The sequence below is a fragment of the Quercus suber genome, unplaced genomic scaffold (genome assembly GCF_002906115.3).
Source record: "Quercus suber isolate HL8 unplaced genomic scaffold, Cork oak 2.0 scaffold_358, whole genome shotgun sequence".
Taxonomy (NCBI): domain Eukaryota; kingdom Viridiplantae; phylum Streptophyta; class Magnoliopsida; order Fagales; family Fagaceae; genus Quercus; species Quercus suber.
This window is the reverse complement of record NW_027069810.1, coordinates 67,289-71,723: the sequence shown is the minus strand read 5'-3', so window position 1 is coordinate 71,723 and position 4,435 is coordinate 67,289. Positions and strand designations below refer to the sequence as shown.

Genomic DNA, 4,435 nt, shown 5'->3' with positions numbered 1-4,435 from the left:
TTTTCAGCTCTTTTTTACTGTAGCAGCATCGTAGCATCTACTGTTTAATGAACAGTAGTCGCAATAATTGACTTTTCAGTACAAATTTTACTGTTTATGAATCCACAAATTTCACTTTTCAGTAACTTTTTCATTAAAAATAGGTTCCACGATATTATTTACATATTTAAAAATTATTTTACTACAGTATTTTTCAATTTTCAGTTTCAATTTTCAGCCATATTCAAACGGACTTAAGCAAATGGAAATGACAGACGGGCAGGTGACTTGAGAGTTCAGACGTCATCCTTTTTATTCTTAACGCATTCATTACTCCCTTCCTCCCTTCGATTCTTTTTCAACTCTCTCTCTCTCTCTCTCTCTCTCTCTCTCTCTAACTTCTTCCACTCACGGAGGCACCGGTGGCATCATTGTCCGGCGGAAATACAAAACTCCGGCATCAATTACTTCACCGTCGACCAACACACACATTTATCACGGCAGGTTTATTTCTCTTATTTTGATTTTTGGGCATTTAAAAAAAATAGTTTGTTAGTACTATTAGTTGATGTGCTATGACTCTTCCTCAAAGTCTAGCTTTTGAGATGGTATGCTGTAAATTATTGGAGAAATTACATGTTGGAGTAACAGAGTGAATATTTAATGGTAGTGTTATTATGCTATTGTAGCCTAAAAATTAAAGAAATTTAGGTTCACTGCTTTATGCAAATTCTTGTCTACTGTATAAAATGGTGACACAAATCATTGAATCATTCAGTCAGTCTATTGCAGTGAATGTTGGTGCAGCTCAAATTTGATTAGGCATATATAAATCAACTGGCTAATTAGTAATAACAATCCTTAAGTTTTGGGACAAGGAGTTCCTCAACCAACTACGTAGAATTCAAATAATTTAGCGTTCATGTGTGTTATTTAAATGAGTTAATGAGTTATGTAGGTAAAATTTGACCTTTTTTTTTTACTTCTGAAACCAATTTATAAACTCTTGCAGCTTTTCCTTTTCTTTTTTTTTTTATTTTTTGGGTTGGCAAATTAATGAATTTTTTTTTTTTTTGAATAAATCCTGTGGGATGAATCGAAGTGGTAGGGCGGTATAAGGGTCTAACATGAACAAATGAAGATGTTTGCCATGGGATATTATCATTAGTGTTTCTTGTGCACTTATTCAGTGCAGTCCCAGCAAACCAAAAGCAGTTGTGCTGCAGAGTATTATATATATGATTTTCTTTTCTTTTTGTGGTTGGTTTTTTTTTTTTTTTTTTTGATGAATAATAAGATTGATTTCAGTTGTTCTTTTGCTATAAAGATAAAATTTAAGGATGGAGGGAAGGGTAGATAGGGGAAATTTAAGTTAAAACAGACTTATGAACCTTGCTGCAATAAGCCTCTGTGGATCGTTAAGTTGAGTAGCAAATCTCTGGTCAATGTAAGATGAATCTTACTCCAATAAGCCTTTGTGGAGTTAAAAGGGGGTTTTAGTTGGCAATTTTTGTTGGACAAATTAATTGGGGGGATTTGTTTGCATGTGCTTGTGGTGGTTTAGTATTTGTAGTTGTGGATCTAGGGTTTAGAATTTGTCAGAGAAAGGGTTATGGGGTTGTGTTAGGAATTAAAAGGTAGTTTTGATTAGTTATTTGATGGCTACTTGGTAAATGTAACAGTGGGGAGTTTTACGGTTTTGATAGGTAAAAGGAATAGCTTGGTTTGAGGTTGTAAGGAAGAAGGAAAAGAGATGATTTTATGGTGTTCAAGGGTTGTATGAACAGTTAAATGAAGAGAAAAGAGAAAGGGAGAAAAGAAAAAGACAAATGTACCTCAATACCAAATACCCTTAATAGCAAGAATTGCGGAAATTATAGTTTTACCCAAGGATACAAAATTCACCATAAATTATTTATAAATAAAAAAATAAAATAAAAAACACCAAAAAAACCAAATAAGAAATTGTTTTAACCCTTGGACATGTAAAACTACTTAACTAGACCTTTAAAAGCACACAACTTTCACTTCAATTGGACTTCCCATGTGGACCTTATAAAATGAATCTTGAATGACCAAATTTGCAAAGCAGTAACAAATCAATCTTCCATGGTTTCATCATTCTCCACTAGTTGGAAAAAAACTTGTTCCCAAGTTTTAAAGTGTTAAAATATATGAACCTTTCAATTTGACACTTGTACCAATGCTTCAATCATCTTTGTAAGCAGTAGGATTAAGTAATATTTCTTTCTCCCCGTATTGGTAAATTCATTTGGAATAATAAAATCAATGTTTGGAAGACTTTTCAACTTAACATCAATATCTTTCTTGGTCTTGACTTTTCCATTATCAACCTTTTGCTCATCTCACTCCTTTGTGGTCACTATTGTCCTTGTGATGCATTCCTTTGGTTGTTCTTGAAGTTGGACTAGTGTTGAATCATAAGACTGAGTTTATGTCTCCTTTATATATTATACCACACCTTGAGGCATTGAACCATTACCTAATTGAGGTTGCTGTGGCAGCAAATTGGCAAGGCCATATCTATCAGATTTTGAGGGGATAACATGTGCAATGTTTTCCACATAGGGTGGTGATAAACTTGGGTCTAATTTAGAATATCTCGTAGTTCTTGATAAGTTGTCATCCTATCAAGATTTTTTATCCAAAGTTTCTCACATAGTAAACAAATCTTCTAGCTTTGCGTCTATTGAACACACCCTTTCATCCAATTGTTTCAAAGCCTTCTTTGTTTCTTCGTAGTCTTGAGAAAAATTGACTGGCTTATACACTAGTATTGGTAGTATAAGTTTTAAACATTCAGTTCAACTACTTTGGCCATCCTTATTATTTTAAAACCTTTGAATCCACCATTTGTTCCATATGATCTTGTTCTCTATTTATGACACTTGTTGTATGAAATTTTTTCTCTTCATCCTTATTTCATGTTTGTTTCAGGATTCTGGGACATGTATGATCCTGAGGGATACTCTCTCTGGTTCTATGATTACAAGTACAATGACGAGAACACTCTTTCCTTTGTAACGCTAAACAAGGTTGGCGGTTTTCTTTAAAGGATGGACCTAGCACTCAAGGTGAAGGGACTATGGCTTTTCCGTGGGCCTGAAATACCACAATTTCTGCTTGATGAGTGATATGACATGGAACTATACGACTGGAAGTAGGTTGTATCACAGATAAAGACCAAAAGGAACATGTGAATCAGATGATTGAAGATCAAAAACCTTTCAAGGGCAAGCCTCTTTTGGTTGCCAGTGCTTCAAGTAAATGAACCCAATTATTCCCTTGATTAAAAGTTGTATTTTTGTGTGTTGTTTTTTTCCTGCTAGAGTTTTTCCTCACACTATTGCAAACAGGCCGAATTCTAGCCTTTTTGTGTTTGTAAAACTTTCACACTCAATGCAAAAACTCCCTCTCTCTAGAGGAAAAGAGTAAATAGAAGAGTGTTTGTTATTGAATGAAAAAGGTAATGAAATGAATACAAGGAGCTCTACTTTTTTATGTACAAGCTGAGCATAAAAGAAGAAAAAGATCAAAACAGAAAAACTAACTACTGCACGTGTTTAACTAATTGATCCGTGGATCAAGGAGTTTGTTACAGAGATTAGGATTAGTTGAGGCCTCCCTTACATGTGTCTGCATCTGATTGGCCTTTATTAACTAATCTTTGTGTCATGTGAGAACCACGTGCTTTAATATTTCTCTTCTTAACTACCTTAACCGATTTCTTCTTTCTACAAAACGATCCCGTTTTCTTCAGCTTCTTAGCAGTGTTTGAGAGGACTAGTATAATATATAAGCTTGTTACTGTTGTTTCAGTATTTCAAATGATTTAGACATGTACTACATAATACAATGATTTGGGTTAGATATATGGTTGCATGTTGATGGTAAGAAAAAAATTGAATTAAAAGCGCTGCCCATTCTTCTTCTTTCTTCTTGAATAGAAAATGGGGCCTTCGGTATAGGCTTATTGATCCCATACTATGTGATTGATGGCAATGGGGGTAGTACCTTGATGTGTACCATTAGGGTCTTGATGGGGCTATTATTATGGGCACAATACATTCATTGAAGCGCCACTTAAGAAACACAGACACAGACATGGTACTGTAACACGAGTAATTTCTAAAAACATTAATATGACACGAATACGACACAAGTACAACACCCTAAACAAAGTATCCGTACTTCCTAGAGCACCATTACTCAAACCGCTCAACTCTTGCCAAACATCATCTGAAGCAATATGAGAATTTCTACTACTATGCCACACTACGCGGTGGTCGCTATCCATCTTTTTGAAGTGATGTAGATAATCAAATTAGTTGTTTTCTAGTCATTAATTGCTGATTTAAAGGCGTACATCTTCAACTCCAATCCTAACTTCATTCTCTGAGGGTGATGAATGATTTAAGGATAAGTGGTTGGAAGG

General features: G+C 34.6%; 1 long non-coding RNA gene across 1 annotated transcript; it reads left to right on the top strand.

The window, feature by feature from the left end:
• Positions 1-393: 393 nt before the first annotated feature.
• LOC136061864 (uncharacterized) lies at positions 394-3,465 on the top strand. The gene is made up of 2 exons (XR_010623720.1): positions 394-483; positions 2,938-3,465. It is a non-coding gene; the product is annotated as an uncharacterized LOC136061864 (long non-coding RNA).
• The last annotated feature ends 970 nt before the right edge of the window (positions 3,466-4,435 follow it).